General features: G+C 38.5%; 1 protein-coding gene and 1 long non-coding RNA gene across 5 annotated transcripts in view; one reads left to right on the top strand and one right to left on the bottom strand.

Moving 5' to 3' along the window:
• Nucleotides 1-24,122, top strand: part of LIMA1 (LIM domain and actin binding 1) — an 88,439-nt gene that overhangs the window by 2,994 nt on the left and 61,323 nt on the right. The window lies entirely within an intron of this gene.
• LOC111092730 lies at nt 12,668-19,993 on the bottom strand. The gene is made up of 3 exons (XR_005380139.1): nt 19,872-19,993; nt 15,430-15,490; nt 12,668-12,777 (listed from the first exon to the last, which is right to left on the bottom strand). It is a non-coding gene; the product is annotated as an uncharacterized LOC111092730 (long non-coding RNA).

Raw genomic sequence — 24,122 nt, 5'->3', positions numbered from 1 at the left:
CCCAGGGATCCCCTGGTTTTTTAAATAGAGATTCTGAGTTAATAAAACAGATAGTGGTTGTCTCATTTGGTAATTTGAGCCATGGTACTTGATGAACACATTTCTTTGACCTTCTTTTCTTTCTGTTTACACTCTAGGAAAGTGGTCTCTACTGGAAATTTTTGGAAAGCCAGTCAGTATTTGCATATATTTTGGGTATCTACAATGATTATGTTGTTTCCTTAAAATGTTTTCAAGTACAGTTTTAGTGATTGTTCTTAGAGTTTCAAATTCGTGGCTTTCCTCTGATATTTTTCAACAATCAATTGTAATTAGAGCTTCTGTACCAGAAAGGTTCATCAAAGACCTATACACCCAAAGACAAAAGAATGTTGAGAGTATGGGAGGTCATCAGACATCTTAGACATCTTTGCCATAAAAGGCCACATAACCACAAATTGGGAAAATTTGTCACTGTTTATGTTGACAACGAAACTAGTTTTCAGGTGTTCCTAATTCCGTACTCTCAGAAATAGGTGACTTTTATTTAGATTGGAATTGTACTCTTTCAGCAGATAGGAAAATGTGTGACTTGTCGGGAATTTCCATTAAAAAAAAGACTTTTTTCTTAAGGTTGCTATGGTCTTTCATTGTGTGTTTTGTGATAGGAAGTTAAAGTACTTTATTTTGGATTGTGTACAGTAATCTCCAGGTGATGTTAAATTACTTAACACACTCTCAAGGTTCTTTAGTAACAAATGAATGGTTGTAAATTGAGTAGTTTCTTACTTAATGATTGGGGAATTGAGATTCTATGGTAAATGGTACTCTTGGTAGGATGTGTTTATTGTATGGCTGTATGCAAAGTCCTTGAGAGGCAGTCAAGTTATTGTGCAAATGAAGATCTCTTTTTATTAAAAGGACAAGATTTGACCCAATAAACACTCCATTATTTAGCATGTCAAATGATTTTTTATACTTGAAAATGTTTCTAGAGATTTCACTTGTGCAGTCATGAGAAGTTAACATGACACCATGATATTTTACATTCTTTTTATTTTCTTTTAAAGAGTTTCTTAATAATGCTACACTGAAACTAAGAACTTTCATCTTTAAGGGAAATAAGATGCAACTTTTTGTGCTTTTTTTTTTTTTAAAAGATTTTATTTTTATGTAATTTCTCCACCGATCATGAGGCTCAAACTCATGACCCCAAGATCAAAAGTTGCATGCTCTACAAACTGAGCCAGCCAGGTGCCTGCTCCCTTTTTAAAAAAGATTTACCTGCTGTACTTCTGATGACAAGCGTGGAGCTATTTTTTCTCTTATGTATCCTGTAACAGAGCTTACAGTATGGAAAACTTCATAACCCTTCAAACATGATTTTTCTTGCCAATTTTTCATTACCCATAGATTAGTAATCCTGGTATACTTTTACTTGGTTTTAGATTTCCACAATCTTTTTTCCCCCATAAACTGAAATTTAATCAAATGGCCCAGGACTTCTTTTCCTCATAGTCACTTTCACTGAATAGGTAATTTTTTCAGATTTGGCTTTCACCTCCAGCACTAGAAGAAACCTGTCTGTCCTTGCATTGTACCCAGTGATTTCTCTGTAATGTCTCTGCCCTTGCTCTCCTCCTAATCCTTTGGCAACGTTTGACCAAGTGGACAACTTTTTTTGTTCTTACTTTTACTTGGCTTTCTTGACATGACTTTACCTGGTTGTCCATCTTCTAATCTAACCACTTCTTCCCATGCCCTTCACTAACTCACAGTCTTTTTTGCCCCTTAAATGTGGGTGTTTGCCATGGTCCAGCATCCTGTTCTTACTATACAGTCTCCCTGTGCAGTCTGATCTATGTGCATGGCTTCAACTAACATATCTCCATCTGAATGATTTGCAGATTATTTTTTAAACCTTTCATATTATATATATATAATTCTTGTTTTATTTTCACATATACAGACATGCATATCCATTTAGAAGATAAGAATTATATATGCTTATTATAGAAAACTTGAGGAAAAGTAAATTCTAAAGAAGGTAAAATATTCCATATTCTGTTCCAGATTGGTGTATATCCTTTCAGTCTTTTTTTTCCCCCTTTGATACACACAGGTTATTGGGTCATCTTATCACAGTAGATACAGTTTTGTATCTACTTTTTCACTTTACATTATGTTATAAGCTTCCATGACATCAAAATTATTTGAAAAGAATTATAATGGATGTTCAATATCCTATTGTATTGGTGTTGCATAATTTAACTCTATACATCAGTATTTTGATTTTTTTTTAAATTTTTATTTATTTATGATAGTCACAGAGAGAGAGAGAGAGAGAGAGGCAGAGGGAGAAGCAGGCTCCATGCACCGGGAGCCCGACGTGGGATTCGATCCGGGGTCTCCAGGATCCCGCCCTGGGCCAAAGGCAGGCGCCAAACCACTGCGCCACCCAGGGATCCCAGTATTTTGATTTTTACAACATTATTAACAAGTGAAAAAATTGAGAACAAATTAATGCGTAAATCTTTGTACAAATCACTCACTATTTTCTTAGGTTAGATTTCCAGAATAAATAGGGAATAGGGAATAAAAATTTAAAAACACTAACACTGCTGTCAAATTGCTTTTCATAGAAATTAGACTAATTAACATTGTCATCTGCACTGATTGTGAGTGCCCATCTGAGTGTGTCCTTCATAATACTGGATTTTATTTTTTTATCTTTATTGACTTGTTAAGCAAAAGTTATTTAACTTGTATTTTATTACTAATAAGAGTGAACATTTTTCATATATTCATTTCCATTTCAGTTTCTTCTGTGCATTGTCTTTTGGTTGATCCATTCCCATTTCTATTTGAGTCTAACATTTTAATTATGTTGTTTTCTGTCTGGAGTTCTTTCTTTTATTTGGGACTTTGGGGGAGGGAGTACAGATATTTTATTAGGCCAAATCGAATAAGTGGAGTATGAAGTGGAAAGTGTATAGAAGTTGAAATTGTGGCATTTTAAATGCCTGTTGGTGTAAGAAGCCAGAGCTTGTGACTGTTCGAGCAGCACTGGAAAAATGGAAAAGCTGATGACCTGAAAGTCAGGATTCTCAACTTGGGAACCAACCACTTAGGTGATATCTTGGGCAAGTCATTCACTGAGCCACTTTTTCTGTAAAGTGGGAGGGTTGGGTTATTGATCCCAAAGTCCGGACAGCCTCTGTACTAAAAGGATGCCTTGCAAGACAGATCTCTCAAGACACTGAAATTATTTTTTGTCCCATCCTTTACCCTTTACCCAGTTTAGATATATCGAGCCCAAGAAAAAAGGCTAGATGCAGTAAAGGCAATTTTTCATACTGGTAGCAAGGCTAATGGGACCTAGAGGCACTTTAATGTGTTTGTGCTCTCATTACAATAGAAGTTGCAAAGACTGGCATTTTTGAAGCACTCCCATAGATTGACACTTGGCAACCTAGTTACGTAAGTCAGAAAAGCCCTGCTGATCTATGCCACAAAGCCCCATCGTCTCTAATGGATGTAAAGCAAATCTCATTTTATGACAAGAGATTTTACGTTGCCAAGCTAAGTTACTTAACAACTTCCACTATTCCATACAGAAACTATTCTTAGTTGGTTTGTTCCTCTGTCATTTGTATAAGCTCTTTATTTTAAGAATATTAATTCTTTGCCCTATGGTCAAATGTTATTTGCCTTTACATTTTATGTATGATATATTATTACTTATCTATAGATCTTTTTCTTTGGGCTTTTTGTTGCTTTTACATTGAGAAGTCTTTTGTCATCTGAAGATGGGTTAAGTATTCACTTTGATTGCCTTCTGATTTTTATTTTTACTTTTTATAATTCTTTAATTTGTCTTGAATTTACTTAAGAGTACTAAAGAAGTATGTTTAGTGCGTTTGCATAGCTTCTTGAGTTCCAGATCCATATTTCCAACTACCTGGCAGATCATGTGGATATTCTCTATGTACCATGCACTTGTGTCCACCTCATTTCTGTAAGGAGAAAGCTTGAAGTTGTCTTGAACGCCTCAGTCCTCTTTTCTCATATTTAATCAATCACCATGTTTGGTTGATTCTACCCAACAATGATAATGGCTCTTTGTCATTGTTCTAATTCATAACACCCCCTCCCTTTTTTTTTGCTACAGTCCTTAGAATTGGCTTCAGTTTTTCCCTTTTAGTTCAGAGTTGTCATTAGAAAAAAAAAAAGTACAACGCTGGTTTTCAAAATCTGGTTTCCTTGATTATTACCTGCTTTAGAATCACCTGGGTGTTGGTTAAAAAGGTAGGTTTCCAGGTCCCACTTGGACTTACAAATCAATATATTGATTTGTATATTTATTTGGGGGGAATGGGGCCTGGGAATCTGCAGTTTTAACAAGTACCCCAGGAGATTCATTTACACACTTAAGGGGAAACAAAGCCCCAAATAAATTAAATCTAAATTTCTCTAAATGCCACTCAAGACCCCTTCTCCCACACCCTGACAGCCTATTTTTCCAGGCTTATCTCCCACATCACTACCCACCCACCTGGCATTGTAGCCATGCAGTGATTCATGGCTTCCTGGACCCACCCTGTGCCTTCCTGCCTCTGTGCCTTTGCTCATGCAGTTCCCACAGCCTCAGGCTCCTCTCCCTCCTCCCAGTCCTGCTTAAATCCTTTTCCTTAAGAGCTCAAATAAAATGCTCCTTTAAAAAAATAAAGCCTTTTAAAATTTCTTCTGTTTTAATCAGTGGCTCCCTCCTCAGTCATCACTTGGCATTTCGTTTTAATTTTTTTTTACCTCAGTACTGTTACTATTTATGAATATTCCTTCCTTAAAAGATTAAGTGTGAAAACTCTGCCTTTCCTTTTCATTCATAGCCATTATACATAAACAATTTTCATAGAGTATGTGAAATATATCTCATTTTGCAAGCACTGTTACATAAAAATGTTTGGCTTTGCCTTACACTTAGAATAAAATTAAGATCTTTGACCACTGCTTATTTAATTTGGCTGCCACTCAGCTTTGTCATCGTCTCATACTTTTCATTCACTCCCTAGCCATATTATTCCTGCCTCAGGGCCTTTGTATTTGCTATTTCTTCCATCTTGAAAACTCCCACGTCTCTTCTCTCCACTGGCTGGCTGCCTATCTCCTCCCCATCATTCAGGTTTCAGCTCAAATGTCATTTACCCAAAGAGGCCTTCCCCAGACCACTATCTAAAGCATCTACCACCATTCCAGTTACTCTGTATTTCCTTCACTGCACTAATCACAGTATTTAATTGTCCTGTTTGCCCAATAGAATGGAAGCTTCATGAGAGCAGAGACTTTGTCACTTTTAACATTTATACCTTTAGCAAATAGAGCACTGCTTGACACATGTAAGTCCTTAATAAGTACTTGTTTTATGCATGAATAAGCCTTGAGGATAGACTTCTCATTTTAACTAGTCTTGGTTTGGTTTGCAGTTCAAAGTTTTGCTGTTGTTTAATGGACAACAGCTGATACAGTTTTATCAGGGTTCAGAAGAGGTTGCTACCTCTGAAGATTTTGGAAGGGAGCAGGACAAATGGAGGCTGTGATCGCCAGGATTCAGTTCCCTCTGAGTGCAGGTTTTCCAAGGTGTTCCCAGGATCCAGGGCACTATTTTAATACTACTGTCAGCATCTATTTCCAGGATTGTTACTCCTGCCCATACCAGTCTTTTAGCTCTCATTACTTTTTTTTTTTTTTTTTTAAGATTTTATTTACTTATTCATGAGGGACAGAGAGAGCCAGAGACTTAGGCAGAGGAAGAAGCAGGCTCCTGTGGGGAGCCTGATGCAGGACTGGATCCCAAGACCCTGGGATCACATCCTGAGTGAAGGCAGACACTCAACTACTGAACCACCTAGGTTCTCCTCATTACATTTTTAATAGCAAGCAAAACTGGAATCCAACTGACTAGACAACATACAACTAGATCCAGCCAACTAGAATCCAGGTACTGAAAGTTTTCTTCTGCTTTTCTTCTCTAGAAGAAAAATAAGAAAGCTACCTAGGATCCTCAAGGAAAGATGAAACTATCTTCATTGTATTTACTATATGCCTATTGACTTGAAAGATTTTTAGCAACAGCTTCAAACAAGGGGCTTCTTGTTAACATCTGGTTGAATCAGTCGAAATCATCAGTTCTAATTAGCAATTTCCTTTCAGTGGGTAGACTTACTCTTTAATTCCATTTTTTTTTCTTGAAATTGGCTGAACTCTTACTTAAACTTAAAATAGTTTTTATAGCAACTTACAGTTTTCAAAGTACTTTACTTTTATTCTCTCATTTAATCCTCACAACCATCTCTGGGTGCCTGGGTGGCTCAGTCAGTTAAGAGTCCAACTTTTGATATTGGCTCGGGTCATGATTGGTTGTAAAATCATCCCCTGCATCATCGGGATCCTTGGAGGAGCATGGAGTCTGCTTAAGATTCTCTCTCTCTCTCTAAAAAAATAAAACAACAAAAAAACTGGTAATCCTTAAGACTATCCCTTGTGAATATGTTTTTGAGATGAAGAAACTAAGACCCCCCCAAAATTGATGGACTTTCCCATGCCAACTAAAAGACCACTACTCAATAAATGCCTCTCAATAACTTTTTAGAACAGCACCATAATTTGAGGTAATTTTTAGGAGGTAAACATTAAAATGTGGTTAAAACATTAACATTGTTTGTGACAATTCCCTAAGAAATAAGATGCATAGCATTGATTGGGATAAGTAGCAAAATTTTATCACTTCTATGGCTCTGTGGTTTATAAGTCTGTTTGACCAGCTTCAGCTATGTTTGTCCTCGATTAAAGCATTGTTCTGGGTTAGCTTCTCAGATTTGTACAGAAAGGAGAGATTAGAGAACTTGCCTAGAGAAGAGTCACTTTTCAGTAAACCTGTTTTAATTCTCTTGCTTGAAGGGATTTGGTTAAATTGATCTGAACTGGCTTTTCAGATTGAGCAAGTCCTGAAAAAAAAAAAAAAAAAAAAAACCACATCATCTAAAATTTCAGATAAGAAGAATGGAAGCCAGGCCCTTCCTGGAAATGGCCAAGCGTGAAACTAAGAAGCCCTGTATTTGGAGAAAACTCGATTAATTATTAAGGACAAAGGACTGGTATAAGGAGGTTGTATCCTTAAGGGAAGCCGCCTTCTTAAAATAAGCATACATATTTCTTCTGCTTTGACATTGTAAAGCAGACTTAATTTAGCTACTTTGTCTTAATTAAGCACCTAATTGACAAGATCTGTGAGCATGTGGTTTCTAGACGTTCAGTTATGTGGTTGGGCCTTTGTTGAGATGTGTGACAACTGAAAACTAGCATAATGCTGTTTTTTATTTATATGAAATATTGATTGAGCCTCTGTACCCTACCAGGCACTGATTTTTTTTTAAAGATTTATTTATTTATTCATGATAGAGAGAGAGAGAGAGAGAGGGAGGCAGAGACACAGAAGGAGGGAGAAGCAGGCTCCATGCCGGGAGCCTGACGTGGGACTCGATCCCAGGACTCCAGGATAGTGCCCTGGGCCAAAGGCAGGCGCTAAACCACTGAGCCACCCAGGGATCCCCCCAGGCACTGATATTTGATGCATCTGATGTTAAAGCACGTAATGGTACAAAGGCTGAAGGAGAAACAGGCTATTCAGAGTAAATCTATGCTTGCTGTAATGGTCTTAGTTGACTAAATTTCCACATTCTTTTTCTGATTAACTATGCCTTTCTCCACTTTTCACTTTAAATTAGAAATTACTGACATAATTATCCTTTTTTTTTTAACCTATTGATAGAGATTTTTATTATGTATGAAAAATACTGAAAAAAAAACCCTCAATCCACTAGATTATGTTTGCCCTTACAGTAAGTTAATTATCAACTGGGCAGGGGGAGGAGGAAGAAGAACCAAGCAAATAAATAACAAATTAAATTTGAGAGAGAGGTAGAATCAAACTTGCAGTAGATTGGGTAATTTTTAATTTAAAGGAGAAGAAAACAGAGATTAGGAAGATACTTAGGTGATTCTTTGTGACCTAAAAATTTTAGACCCAAAATTGTTTTTATTTTTTTTTAAGACTTTATTTATTTGAGAGAAAGCAAGAGAGAGAGAGAGAGCAGGAACAAAGGCAGGGGCAGAGGGAGAAGCAGGCCCCCTGCTGAGCAGGGAGTCCCATGCAGGGCTTGATTCCGGGACCCCGGGATCATGACCTGTGCTGAAGGCACGTAACCGACTGAGCCACCCAGGGGCCCCCAATGGCTGTAATTGCACGTTACTCTTTTACCTATCTAAACAAGATATGTGAAGGTTACCACAGTTATGTAAAAAGCTAATTTGGGTTTCCAAAGTACAAGAAGATAAGATATTAAAATTGATGAATAAAGTAATAGAAGCCATGTTGCATGTTGATTTTTCATTTTCTATTTAGAGTCTTTACAGAGGTATTGAGAACACCTAAAATTTGGCCCTTATGCAGTGAGAGAGATTTGAGAAAGATTTAGACTTTTGGGTGCAGAGAAATGGTGTCAGGGTTTTACACAGATCTGGTGTTCCTGGTAGTTACTGCCAGTTTCTCAGAGATGACATTAGAGATTTTCTTTTCTTATTACTGATTTAACAAAAATAAGTTGACCCTGAAATACAGGGTACATTAGCATGGTTTATTCTCTGTGCTAGAGGTCATTTTATTTTCATCTCAGTCTCCTAAAAAAAAATGAATGTTAACATTCATTTGACCTTTCTGGGCCTCAGTTTCTTCATCTGTAAAGCAGGACAGTAATATTCTAAGTGTGTTACTGTGAGGATTAAGAAACTTCTATGTGCAAAACAACACAGTATCTATCACATGGTAAGTGTTCAGTAAATGTTCACTGTTTTTATTACCACCACCACTATCACTTTATAAAGTATTTATTTTAGCACTGAGCTAAAGGAACATTTTAGAGATGATGTGCTAAGACTTAGAGTAATTTTCTGAGTGTTACCCAATAAGTTAGTGGTAGACTCAAGATGTCAATTTGAGCTGAAAGGGGCAGAGTGGGCTTAGATGTAGAACAGGCTGAGACATTTGAATTAACCCTTCTAATTTCAAGATACTTAGGATAAGACTGGCCCAGACCACCCCCAGATACCATCTGTCAGACTAACTAGTTGTGTGATCTTGAGCAAGTTATTTAACCTTTCTGAACTTCAGTTTCTTTCCCTGTAAGATGAGAATAATATTTGTTTTATGGTATCGTAAGTACTAAGGGAGTAAAATCAAATGGAATGAATCACCGTGCGTATGACCAGTGCCCAATAACCGATCCCCAGGCTTATGCTAAGGTGGCCCAAATTCTTTACCTGATTCTGATACAGTCCATCTGGATGGTGGGTGATTAGGGCCAGTGTCTGCCTCCCTGATGGGACCTAATAACTCTGGGATCAAGCCAAATTTAAACTCCCAAAGCTGTTTTTACATTGGAATCGTAGGGGACTCTTTTAAGAAAAATTAGAAGTGGGGGCACCTGGGTGGTTCAGTGGTTGAGTGTCTGCCTTTGGCTCAGGGTTGTAATCCTGGGGTTCTGGGATCCAGTCCCACATCAGGCTCCCCTCAGGGAGCCTGCTTCTTCCTCTGCCTATGTCTCTGCCCATCTCTCTGTGTCTCTCATAAATAAATAAAATCTTAAAAAAAAAAAAAAGAAGGAAAAGAAAAATTAAAAGTGTTTGGATCCCACATGAGAAATTCAGATTCCAATGATCCAGATATTCAAAGCACCCTCTCCAATCCCTCCCTCACCTCCCTCCTCTCCACCCCCTGGCACAACTGAGAAGCATTAGATTGGCTAGTTGAAGGTAGCAGCTGAAGTGATCTTAATGCTTGGATTCTCAGTGTCAGGCTTCTCACAGGATTGTGCTCTGGTGGGAATATTAATGAGCAGTCAAGGGGTGGGTGCCCTACAGAAGGGAACTCTATAAAAACGATCTCATCTGTATAGTCAAGCAACATTTCTGTTTGGAAAGAATATTAATGAGATCTGGATAGGAATCAGACACCAGGAAAGGACAGCTGCTGTGAGAGGCAATTTGAATTGTACAAGGAGTTACACGTGGTATTAAGAAAGTCCTTCTGCAACTTTAAAATGTAATTAAGTTGTAGAGCTAATAAACAATTTATAAACAATGTTTAAAAAAAGTAAATGTAATTTCAGAAAATAAGTGTGTTGAGGGCCCCCCTGCACACATTTGAAAATATGTTCAACCTTCCCCATGATTAAAGGAATGAAAACTAAAACAATAATGTACCATTTTTTCACACATCTAGCAGGTTGGAAAAAATCCAGAGGATTAATCATGCTCAGTATTCATAAGGATGTGGAAAATAATCTTTCTCATATAGCTAGTGGTTCAAATATAAATTGATGCAAAATATATGTATAAATTGATGTAACTTCTTTGGAGGAAAATTTGAGAATGTGTATTAAAATTTTTAATGCATAGTCCTCTTAAACTAGAAATGCTGCTTCCAGAAATTTATACCACAGATGCACACCTCCAAATAGGCAATGGTAGAAACATGTTCATTTTAGTCTTGTTATTAATTATGAAGAACCTACAGCAACCTATATATTCATTGACAGGGGCCAGGTTAAATAAGTTATAGACTGTTGGGGAGTGAAATTGTATCTGCTACTGAAAGGCTGAGGTAGATCTAAATGTCCTCCTGCATCTTTGTGTCCTTCCCTATATGTCCTCCTCTTGTGTGTGGTAAGATGTCCAAGAGGAAATAAATAATTGCTGAATAGTACATTAACATAAAATCATTGTAATTTTTTAAAAATGTAGGTGTTTATAAGTTGGCATTAGTATCTCCATGCCTCAGTTTCCTGATTTGTAAAATAGTCATCAGTATAGTATCTCAAGAGTTATTATGAGGATAAAATAATATATTGTAGAATGCTTGGGACAGTGACTGACCTATTGTGCTGTGTGCTATAATTATCACGTATAGATGATATCAGAAAATTTATACTACAAAGTATGACAGGTTACCTCTGGCAAGTCAAATCGTCTTGAGGGAAGGGGTATACAAGAGTGGGCAGAGACTTCTTTTGCTTACATTGTATGTTTGCACATCATTGTTTATGATAAGCAGCCCTATCACTTGCTCAGTCACAGACAAGGAAGCTAGGCAGTGAACAAATTGGCAGCCCCAATTGGGAGCGCTTGTTGAGAACTGAGAAGAGGTTCCCCAAAAGGAAGAAGGTAAAAGGAGGGTGGTGTGGGGAGATAGGAAGGATGCCGGGTAATTCCACCTTGGCTGCTGAAACTTTGAAAATCACTGATTTAATCAAAGATTGAAAATTTTTAAATTGCCCAAGAACCTTATGAAGGCCCAACATTTATGTCTGGACTTTTCCTTCTTGCAATTTAGTTACATTTATACTAAAAAAGTGATTCATGTTTAATTTGACTTTTGGAAAAAAGCTACAAAAAGTAATTGCTAATGTGTCCAAAAGAAACATTTAAGATGAGATAGGTAGGGATGCCTGGGTGGCTCAGCCCTTGAGCCTCAGCCTTTGGCTCAGAGCGTGATCCCAGGATACGAGATTGAGTCCCGCATCCAGCTCCCTGTGAGGAGCCTGCTTCTCCCTCTGCCTCTGTGTGTCTCTCATCAATAAATAAATAAATCTTAAAAAAAAAAAAAAAGGAGATAGGTAATTTTTCTAATAATTGTGAAATTAAAAATTTTTTTAATATTTTATTTATTGTTGAGAGACACACAGGCAGAGACAGAGGCAGAGGGAGAAGCAGGGCTCCCTTTGGGGAGCCCGATGTGGAACTCAATCCCAGTACTCTGGGATCACATCCTGAACCCAAGGCAGATGCTGGACCACTGAGCCACCCAGGCATCCCTACAATTTACCTATTTAAAGTGTGCAGTTCAGTGGTTTTTGGTATATTCACAGAGTTGTGCAGCCATCACCCCCAATCAATTTTATGATGCTTTCCTTACCTCCCAGAAAAACCCCATACCCTTTAGCAGTCCGATCGTCTTCAAACCCCACTGCGAGGGCTAAGTGACCACTTTCTGTTTCTATAGGTATGTCATTTCTAGACATTTCATATAAATGGAATCACATATGATCCTTGTGACTGGTTTCTTCTACTTGGCATAATTTTTTCAAGGTTCATTCATGCTGTAGCATATATCAGTACTTCATTTCTTTTCATGGCTAAATATTATACCTTATATGGATAGACCACATTTTATCTGCTAATCAGTTGATGAACATTTGCAATGTTTCCAGTTTGGGGCTATTGTGAATAATAGTTATTATACACAATCTTGTACAAGTTTTTGTGTGGCCATGTGTTCTTTTTTCATTTCTCTGTGTGTGTGTGCCCTCCTAGGAGTAGAATTGCTGGATCATGTGATAATGATGTGTTTAACCCTCCGAGGAGCTGTCAGCTGTTTTCCAAAGCAACTGCATTATTTTACATTCTCATCAGCAGTGTATATGAGAATTTCAATTTCTCTACATCTTTGCCAACACTTGTCAAACTGTAATCTTTTTAACCACATCCCACAGTAAGAAATATTTTACATTCTTACTCAGTTTATACACACACAAATAACTGAAACAAAAGCTTTATAAGAGAATACTTACACTTTGTGTGATGTAGCCTGACATTATGGGTTTCATTCTATTCTTTTTATTTAGTACAAACAAACATCTTGGTTCTGATGTGTTAACATTGACTTCATAATTCACTAACTGTGACCTGCAGTTAGAAAAAATACTAGGTAATTTTAACCCATTCATTTTACACAAGAAATGACTTCCTAGCAGATGATACTGCTAATTAGTTGCAGATTAAAGATTAGAGCCCAAGTCTGTTGGCTTCCTTCTTTAACTTTTGACATCTCAATTTCAGTTGCTCTCATATGCAGTAGGTAAAAATAAATCGGAATTTCTGTTCAGATACCATTTTAAAAATTTTGTATACTTTTCTTTGTATACTTCAGCATTTTAAATTCAGCAACAAATCAAACTCAAGAAAAAAGGAATACAAACAATTTTATTATCACAAGTCAATTACAGAGTAATTTTGTGCCTTCTGGGCAGGCAAGGTTTTTGTTTTTGTTTTTAAAGATTTTATTTAGGGCAGCCCCGGTGGTGCAGCGGTTTAGCGCCGCCTGCAGCCCGGGGCGTGATCCTGGAGACCCCGGATCGAGTCCCACATCGGGCTCCCTGCATGGAGCCTGCTTCTCCCTCTGCCTGTGTCTCTGCCCCCCTCTCTCTCTCTCTCTCTCTCTCTCTCTCTCTCTGTGACTATCATAAATAAATAAAAAAAATTAAAAAAAAAACAATAAAACAAACTTCCCTGGAGAGCAGAAAATCAAGACAATGTTTCTAACTTGGTAATTGATGACACAGAGCTGAAACAGGTGACTTACATATACAAGTGTGTCACGTGACATTGCAAATCAAGAGCAAATGAACTCCATTACAGTAGATAACTATCAGAAGCTTGGTCTCGGGGGTGCCTGGGTAGCTCAGTCATTTAGGCATCTGCCTTTGACTCAAGTCATGATCTCTGGAATTGAGCCCCACATCAGGCTCCCTGCTCAGCAGAGTCTTCTTGTCCCTCTCCCTCTGCTCCTCCCCTCCACTTGTGCTCTTTCTCACTCACTCTTGCTCTCTCAAATAAAATCTTTAAAAAAAAAAAAAAAAAAAAAAAGAAGAAACTTGGTCCAGTGTTCAATGAAGTGGTGGGCATTATGGAGATAATCAATAGTAGGGATGTCAAAATTCAGATAATAGGTAAAGTGTCAGCCATTTCCATCAACAAAGTCGGGCTGCCATGTTTACCTGAGCAAGTACTCCTGGGTTGCGTGACACCCAGCACCAAATGTGAGATGAAGGTCCTCACTGATAAAGGTCCTTGTTCCTACAGAGGTGGTGAGTTTAATGAATTCCTAGTCCCTGAGTTGTTCAAGACCCTATGGAATGGGCAGAAGTTGGTTCCCACAGTGACAGAAATTGCTTGCTGGATGAGCAAAGTGCCACTGGGTTCTTTGCCCACTCCTTCATACCATGGGATAAATCTATCAAGATGGTTCTTTTTTAGTTTTCCTCTACCTTTCTGCTTTTTTAAAAAAAATCTATTTATTTATTTATTTATTTATGAATGATAGTCACAGAGAGAGAGAGAGAGAGAGGCAGAGACACAGGCAGAGGGAGAAGCAGGCTCCATGCACCGGGAGCCCGACGTGGGATTCGATCCCGAGACTCCAGGATCGTGCCCTAGGCCAAAGGCAGGCGCCAAACTGCTGCGCCACCCAGGGATCCCCCTTTCTGCTCTTAAACTGCTTCTCTGCTTTCTGCTCTCAATGAAATGTACCTCAGGCTGAGATTTGGGGGCAGTAGAGCAGATTAGCTGATCTTTGGCAGGGAGGTAGGGCTTTTCCCTATCAGCTCAACCACACTGCTAGTCCATTCTTTTAAGTGTTTTTTTTTTTTTTTTTTTTTTTTTTTTAAATCTGAGAGACAGAGATAGAGCCTGAGAAGGCAGGAGAAGGAGAAGCAGGCTCCCTATTGAGCAGGGAACCCAATGCAGGGCACGGCGCTCCATCCCAGGACCCTGGGATCATGACCTTAGACAAAGGCAGACGCTTAACCGACTGAGCCACCCAGGGGCCTTGCCCACCAGTCCATTCTTAAGAAATCACACACCACAACGGTGTGTTTTAGCATTCAGCTTTTGGGGGTTATTTGATCAACAAACAGTCTTTGGGGAAAGAATAAAGCAGTCCCCAGGAGTTAGCAGATCAGAATGTTCATACAAGTTCATCTTTTTCTAACAGTGAGCATGAAGGTAGCAGAAGCTGGTGTGATTCTAGCTGGTGGTTCTAGCCAAACTAATTTTTCACTGTTGACAAGTGAGGCAGGGGTTGCCACTGGACCAAAGGCTAAGGTTTGGCCATATAGGTTTCCAAGAAAAATTGTTTCCTATAAGCATTCCTTTTATTCTGCATTCCATCCTGGGTCTGCCTGAATCTGAGAAAGGAGATTCTCCTCTACCAGCTGCTGTGGCAGTGCCTGGCACCCAGGCCAGTTAAAGGAGTCTTGGACCCTTCCTTTCTCTGAGATCCCTGCCCAGCACCTTCCTACAGAGATGCCTTAAACAAGGGACGGAAAAAAGAAACACACCATTCCAAGGAATCTGGAATTCCTTTCTCCTTCCATGCTGGTGCCTGTCTTCCACCTTCACTGCCTCCTTTGCCCTGTCATGCTCAACTGCTTTTGGTTTCTGTCCAGGCACCAGAGCAGAGGACTAAAATTTCCACTGCAGCCTGCTTTTAAGTCAAATGTAAGAATCTTGCACAGCATTACAAATGTAAATTACAGTTTTTCTCTCTAGGACACTTACCAAAATACGCAACTTTGTTGGTGGGAAGAGACATTGTCCTGTGACTTCTATTTCCTGAGGCCTGTGGAAATAAACCTTTATGTTCTTTTTTTTTTTTTTAAACCTTTATGTTCTTAAAGTTATACATAAAATGGAATAAAATTCATATCAAACTTGAAAAAAAAAAGTTTCCTAGGTGATTCTTGTTTTACTCAAGGTTGTGACCTACTAAATTAAGGGTTTTAAAAGCCAAATGGTTATTTGTAAGGAATAACATTTCTAAGAAAACACCTGAATTATGACAAAAGCAGTTGACTAAAACAACCTGTATTGATAGGATTCAGTATTATTCTACCTGAGTTTGGTGCTAGAAACCATTTTTTGATGCTGTATCCACTGGTTTCCTATAATTTGGAAATATTTGTCTTGGAATAAATAGCCCACTGTTTCATTCCCCCCCCCCCCCCCCAAAGCACTAGTCTATAAAAATAGTTGAAATCCAGGAAATCATTTCAAATGACTGGTATTCCTCCCTTTATTTTACAAATACTTGAGTAACCCCCCCCACCCCCCCCCCCCGTGTGTCGTTTTAGCTGGGAGGTAGCATAAGCCCAGGGAGGATCCAAAACATTTTCTTTTTTTTTTTTTTTTTCAAAACATTTTCAAACAGAGTGAGGAATATGTATGAAGAAAGACAAGGGATTAAGAGAGAGAAATTGAGCCTGCCTAAAGATATGAGAAAAAGTTTGTTTTAAGTCTACATGTGAAAGGGTGCCTGTAAAATAATGCTGATTAAATAATAATAAACATTTTGAGCATTTATTAGGTGCTTGGTAGTGTCATTCATACATGATATTTAGGAGCTTGTTTTATTTATTTATTTTTAAAGATTTTATTTATTTATGACAGAGAGAGGGGCAGAGACACAGGCAGAGGGAGAAGCAGGCCCCATGCAGGGAGCCCGATGTGGGACTCGATCCCGGGTCCCCAGGATCATACCCTGGGTGGAAGGCGGTGCCAAACCACTGGGCCATCGGGGCTGCCCTAGGAACTTGTTTTAATGATCAAAACAAAGCTATGAAATAGGTTCTTTTATCCCCAATTTGAGGAAACTGAGGCAGATTATAACAGCTAGTATATGGTGTGAGATTCGACAGCTAGATTCTACTCGATTGCCTATATTCTTAGCCTCTTTTTTTCTCCCTTCTATATGTCACTGTGTTAGACATTTTATGAAGAACACTTGACAAACTCAGGTAGGTGATGGTATACTCCTCAGAGAGGTGACAAAATTGCCAGTAGTCACCACAATTAGAGGGAGAGCTAGAGCCTGTAAGTCCTCTTTTTACCTTTAGAACTTGTGCACATTTTGTTAGATCATACTATACTTCATGTTGTATTATTTTATTTAGTAAAAGCAAAAATGTATATGCCAGTTCATCATGGGAGAAAAATTTTTTGTGGTTAAACTTAATTCAAGGAGTAAAGATAAGAGAGAATGACACACATGATTTGCACTGTGTTATGTTGTTTATTTATGGAACATATGAAGCTATTCAGCATGCAGTAGAAATTCTGGGGCTGGAAGTTAAGCTTACAGCTTAAGATATATCTTTGGAAATTGTCTGGTGTTAAGTGATCTTTGATGAGTTGAGAGTGGCTGAGCTTACCCAAAGAGAGGAGAGAAACTGACCTTTCAGTAATGCCTAGGAACAGAGGTGAGCAGAGGGAGAGTGAAGGGATTCAGTCCAAAAATTGAAAATGATTTGAAAGATAGGAATCAGGAGAGTTCTAGTTAAGAAAAAAAGGAAAATACAATGTCAGAAATGAGAGACTAATCAACAAACAGCAACAGAGAATGATAACAAATAAGACATGGTCCTTGGATTTGATAGCAAGAGACCTTTAGGAGAGTAACATCGGTATGATGGTAGAAGTAGAAGACAGACCCAAGTGGTCAGAGGGATGAATGGAAGGTGAGAAAATGGAAACAGTGAGCACCTAGAGACTAAGGTTTGACTGTGAAGTTGGATCAAGGTTGAAGTGATAGATTGAGGGGAAAAAGGCTTAAGAGAAAAAAACATTATTAATCTATATATACAAATTTCAGATATGTGTACACAAACACATCAGAAATGTGAGCTTGGGGGCACCTTGGGTGGCTCAGTAGGTTAAGCATCTAATTTTTGGTATGGCTTAGGGCAAGATCTCAGGGTTGAGATCGGGCCCTGCCTGGTCAGGCTCACATGCTGGGCGTAGAGCCTGCTTAAGATTTTCTCTCTCCCCCTATCTCTCTGCCCCTCCTCCCCTCTAAGAAAAAAATATGAGCGTGTTTTTAGGTAGGGAGGGCAAGGATAGAGGCAGAGGTGAAATGAAAGTTTTGAGAAGACAGAAGGGAAAGGTTGGTAACTCAGATAGATAGTCATAACAGTTATTTTTCCCCAGACATAGGTGAAGGGAGGGAAAGATGATACTAAGTGTGCTTCCTTTTCTTTTTTTTCTGGAGTGGTAAAGTGTGAATCACTAAGGGTGAATTTTGTAAGCGCCCAGTGAAAGTGGCTCTAATTCTTTGGTGAGCAGTTTCCAGAAGTAAAATTGCTTCTCAGGATTACACAACCAACTTTTCATTACTTTGGCTCTGCATCATAGTGGTTTTTTTTAAGAGCAAAATATCCTTAAAAGGAGATTTTTAAAAAGAGACAAGATGTTATTGAAGTGATTTTTGTCTTGATGCAAACATCTACATCCTTGTTGACCCCTAGGAATTTGATCATTGTTACAATTTTCTTATTGTCTAGGATACAGATTTCTACAGAGACCTGTCTAAAACTCTTCCAAGAACACTAGCAGTGATAATTCTAACAGACTCATTAGACTTGCCTACAAACTTCTGTGTCACAGTGTTGCTGGATAATAGAGTAGTGAGCCTATTATGTACAGTATTTATATTTACTGGTTCCTTTTTTTTTTCTCTTGAGTATATCTTTTTTTTTTAAAGATTATTTATTTATTTATTCATGAGACACACAGAGAGAGAGAGAGAGAGAGAGGGGCAGAGACAAAGGTAGAGGGAGAAGTAGGCTCCATGCAGGGAGCCCAACGTGGGACTCGATCCCGGGTCTCCGGGATCAGGCCCTGGGCCAAAGGTGGCGCTAAACCACCAAGCCACCGGGGCTGCCCTCTTGAGTATATCTCAAAGTTTCATTAGCTAAAATTACTAATTCAAGGTTCCGAAAAGTGATATGTACTTTCTCAACAACTAGACTTAAGACTGAATAATAAGCATTCATTTTGTTGTGCTGATAGTGTTTGGATAAAATTTAAACGTTCATGCAATTTCATTCAAAACATATGCATAAAAAAAATTAAAAAAAACAAAACAAAACAAAACATATGCATAAAGTTCCTTCTATTTTATTCATAAAGTTCCTTCTGAAGCAAGAGGGCAAGAGGCAAAGTGGACCTGTCCCCTAATCCTAAGAATCTTTCTAACAAGGAGAATTTATAAAATTATAGTAAGATAAAGGGAGTGACCTGTGCTGATTGGGAACAGGGCTAGGGCAGTTCAGGAAAGGGTTTTTTGAGGAGAACCCTATGCCGTCTTTCCTGGAGTCTTGAAAGGTAAATAGATTGAGGAAAGATAACATTCGAGGTGGAGTGAAAAAATATATGGTGTATCAAAGGAGTAGAAACTGGTCATGGCATAATTTTGGAGATTATCTTTTCATATCAAAATTCTATAGAGTTTGGGGATCCCTGGGTGGTGCAGCGGTTTAGCGCCTGCCTTTGGCCCAGGGCGCGATCCTGGAGACCCGGGATCGAGTCCCACGTCGGGCTCCCGGTGCATGGAGCCTGCTTCTCCCTCTGCCTATGTCTCTGCTTCTCTCTCTCTCTGTGTGTGACTATCATAAATAAATAAAAAATTTTTAAAAAATTCTATAAAGTTTGGCTTCTCCCTATCAGAGAAAAAAAGTTACAAATAGGGGATCCCTGGGTGGCGCAGCGGTTTGGCGCCTGCCTTTGGCCCAGGGCCCGACCCTGGAGACCCGGGATCGAATCCCACGTCGGGCTCCCGGTGCATGGAGCCTGCTTCTCCCTCTGCCTGTGTCTCTGCCTCTCTCTCTCTCTCTCTGTGTCTATCATAAATAAAAATAAAAAAAAAAAATAAAAAAAAGAAAAAAAAAGTTACAAATAAATAAAAAGAATGCTAGAATGAATCTTGTAATGCTAGATTATGTGTGTGTGTGTGTGTGTGTGTGTGGATATCTATATATATCTCTATATATTTATATATATCTCTACACCAACACAGGTATAAAGATAAATATAAAAATATAGATGTGAAAAAAAATATAGATGTGTATTATATACATGAGTTAATACACATACATATATTCCTGGTTCTGTATTCCAAGAGAGCCTAGAAGCAGTGACATCTCAGTAGCAATGAGCACACGTAGTACCTAGATTTGGTTTCTCCAGTCTTCATCAAGGAATCAGAACTCCTTGATGAAGTGGTTGATTCCAGGGCTGAGGCCATGCAAATATGTTTGGAACATCTTATAGTGCTAAACAGCAGGACTGCTAAAAAAAAAAAAAAAAAAAATTAGTGACACATTGAATAGACACTAGAGCCAAGCTGAAAGAGCTCCAAATGACCGAAGCTGGGAACAATTTGAGCAACAAAATAAAATTAGCTTGGGAATAAAATAATCCAAGAATTACTATAACCCAGGAAATAAAATAATATCCCTGAGTCTCTCCTAATATAAATAAATGATTGAATAAACAAGAGGAAAAGGACATTTCTTCCTTATAGAAGAATTCCAATTAATAAATGCGAAAGGAATGAGGGCAACAGAAAATCGCCATTGGAACACAGCAATAATAATTAATGAAGGCAAGATAGGCCATGAATGCTAAAATTAATGAGTAAAAGTTTAAGAAGGAATAGGAATAAAATATCTCCCCCAAAACATTTATGAATTATAGAGGCAAGCATAGTAGCAAATGATCAAGGTTAACATCACCAATAATAACACATCAACATCTTGTGCCTTCTGATAGGAGGATACACTGAGGATGAAGCCACGTGAGTTCTGTGGTATTCTTCCCAAAATTCTATAACTTCGATCTAATCTGAGAAAACATCATATTTTAAAAAGGAAAAACCTTTTTTTTTAAGAGTTATGAGATGTCCCAAGTTCATCAGGTATATTTGTCCCACCCCAGTTCAACTACTTCTTCAAAGAGCCCTGGTTCTTTTTATTGGAAAAAACAAGAAACTCAAATTGAGGGGCATTCTACAGAATACCTGACCAGTACTCTTCAAAAATGTCATAGTTGGGATGCCTGGATGGCTCAGTGGTTAAGCGTCTGCCTTTGGGTCAGGTCGTGATCTTGGGGTCCTGGGATTGAGTCCCATATCAGGCTCCCCAGAGGGAGCCTGCTTCTCCCTCTACCATGTCTTTCCCCCTCTGTCTCTGTCTCGCATGAATAAATAAATTAAAAATCTTAAAAAAAAAAAAAAGTGTCATGGTCATGAAAGACCAAAACAGAGGAACTGTCAAAGAGATTGGAAGAGATTTAAGAAGACATGACTATTAAATGTAGTGTAGGCTCCTGGAACAAAAAGAAGACTTTAGTGGAAATTCTTAATTTGAATAATTGTCCCGTGGTAATATAAGACAGAGCTAGGTGGAAGTTGCATGGGAACTTCTGTGTATCTTTGCAACTCTCGTGTAAATCTAAAAATTGTAAATTAAAAAAGCTATTAACGGGATCCCTGGGTGGTGCAGCGGTTTGGCGCCTGCCTTTGGCCCAGGGCACGATCCTGGAGACCCGGGATCGAGTCCCACGTCGGGCTCCCGGTGCATGGAGCCTGCTTCTCTCTCTGCCTGTGTCTCTGCCTCTCTCTCTCTCTCTCTCTCTCTGTGTGACTATCATAAATAAATTTTTTTAAAAAATTAAAAAAACTATTAACTGGGGATCCCTGGGTAGCGCAGCGGTTTGGCGCCTGCCTTTGGCCCAGGGCGCGATCCTAGAGACCCGGGATCGAATCCCACATCAGGCTCCCGGTGCATGGAGCCTGCATCTCCCTCTGCCTGTGTCTCTGCCTCTCTCTCTCTCTCTCTCTGTGACTATCATAAATAAATAAAAATTAAAAAAAAAAACTATTAACTTTCAAAACCTTTTTCAAGTATGTGAATTTAGTCACTATTTTTGTAAAAAATAAGAAATTTTAGAAATAAATGTAGGGGTGCCTGGGTGGCTCAGTTGATTAACCATCTGACTCTTAACTCAGGTCTTGATCTCAGGATCATGCATTCAAACCCCACTTTGGGCTCCATACTAGGCATGGAGCTAAGAAAGAAGGGAAGAAAGAAAAAGAAAGGGAAGGAAGGAGTAAGTTTATATCATTATGTGGGAACAAATTTCAAGTTGCTTTTGTTTAAAATTTCCCTTTGCACCCTGAAGTTCTTTTAGGTTGGTCTTTTCCTTTTAACTAGTTGTTCCCTGATGTTCAAATCAGAAGAGTTCTTGATTAAACAAGAAAGAAAAAAAACTTTAGAACTCTACAGTCTGTTTCTAAAAATAACATTTTCTTTTAACGAGTGAGTTTGTACTTTGTTCTCTCTAATTTTTTTTAGTCTGTGTTCAGGCAACTATGCCTCTTGCACAAGTAACTATCTCCTGAGGGAAGGGGAGAGAGAGAGTGAGAGGAGAGAGAAAGATATGATGAGATTAGGAGATTAGATTTATAAGAACAGGATTGTGTTAGTGGCAGCTCATTTGCTTTAGTCTCAGCCTGAATTCTGCAAGACAGTTTGCTTAGTTAGGTGAAGTCTGTAAATGAATTTATTAAAGTAGGTTTCCTGGAGCAGCTACAGGCCTCACCCTCAGCAGGAGCTCAAGGAAGCAGATACCTGGGACCCAATTTTCCAATGAGTCATTGCCCAACCCTTAAACTTTTAAAGGACCTTTGTTCAAGGTTTTTATCTCCAGGCTACCGCTCACCCATAGGACATTTAGCTATCCTACCTCAAGCTACCAGGTGTGATAAAAGAACTTTGAACAGGGAATTAGAACTCTGGCTCTCATACTAACTAGTTGGTGAGTTGGGGAAAATTATTGGACCATAGGTCAATTCTCTTACTGTAAGAGGGGGGACTTGGCTACTTGATTTCTTTTTTTTTTTTTTTTTTTAAAGATTTATTTATTTATTTATTTATTTATTTATTTATTTATTTATTTATTTATTTATTTATGATAGACATAGAGAGGCAGAGACACAGGAGGAGGGAGAAGCAGGCTCCATGCAGGGAGCCCGATGTGGGACTCGATCCTGGGACTCCAGGATCATCCCCTGGGCCAAAGGCAGGCGCTAAACCACTGAGCCACCCAGGGATCCGGCTACTTGGTTTCTAAGGTTCCCTCCTTTTTTTTTTTTTTCTAAGATTCCCTCTTGATGTTAAAATCTGTCCTATGTATCTAAAACTGAAGACATCTTCCTTCTTAGGAAACAGTTACCCTTTCTATGTATCCCATTATTGTTCTTTATACCACTGTCCTTGCAGTCTCTTAGGCTAAAGTCTTAAGAGTTATTTTTGTTATATCCATTTCCTTTAACTCTTCCACACAATTGACAACCAATCCAGCAATTTCTTCCATCACAGTTGAAGTGACAGTAGAATGCATTTGATCTAAGAGGTTGGGTTTTGGTGTCTGAACACTGATTTCTGTGTGGGCCATATATTAGCCATATGACCTCTGACAAATTACTCAACCTCAATGGACCATTTTTTTCTTTTTTTATGGAAATAACACTGTCTCCAGGGTTGTAAGGATTAAGTGAGTTAGTAAATGTCCAATAAGTGATAGTGCCTTTTATTATTTGTACATAGCAATGCAATGGATTGGATCTTGAAGTCAAATGGGCCTCTGGAAAAAAATATTCAAAGATATTGCAGCCCAAACTGAATACTTCCTTCTAGATATGTCTTTCCAGTACATGCCCTTCTCACTTTTTTTTTTTTTTTTTTTTTTTGAGAGAAGGAGGGTGGAGAGAGAGAGAGAGAATCGTAAACAGGCTCCACAGTTTGCTCACAGAGCCAATGTGGGGCTTCATGTCACAACCTTGAGCTGAAATCAAAAGTTGGACGCCTAACTGAGCTACCCAGGCACCTCCATTTTTTTCCCCTTCTCATTCTTAACAAGATTTCTAGGATTAAGGAAGTTGTCCTAAAGTCTGAGAATGAGATTCCCATCTAAGAGAGTGTCGGTAAGTAGAGAGAGCTATCACACCTTTAATTCAAGCCCACGAAAGTCAAAATATTCACAATGGAGAGTATTTCAAGCAGGCCCAGTATAACTCTAAGTTTCATTGAAACAACAAATGGTTATCCCTGATGCTGACCATTCTAGGAAGATCACTGCACTATATTCTTACTGAAAGATAATTTGTATGGGTTTGCAGCTAGGTGATTCAAAATTTTTGTTATCCAATTTTCCACCTTGGCTAAAAGTGATGATTTTAATCATTATTCTTTACTTGTAGTGGAAAGAAAATGGATTTTGGAAATCAAAGAGAATATGGATTTGAATCCCATTTCTGCTACTTTATAACTAAGAGATCATTGTAAAGTTATTTAATACCTGTGAATTTTAGTTTTTCATCATAAATATAAGACAATAAAACCAATCTTGTTAAGTGG

The sequence above is a fragment of the Canis lupus genome, chromosome 27 (genome assembly GCF_011100685.1).
Source record: "Canis lupus familiaris isolate Mischka breed German Shepherd chromosome 27, alternate assembly UU_Cfam_GSD_1.0, whole genome shotgun sequence".
Lineage (NCBI taxonomy): Eukaryota > Metazoa > Chordata > Mammalia > Carnivora > Canidae > Canis > Canis lupus.
The sequence above is the reverse complement of the archived record's forward strand: the minus strand, read 5'-3'. Positions and strand labels throughout refer to the sequence as shown.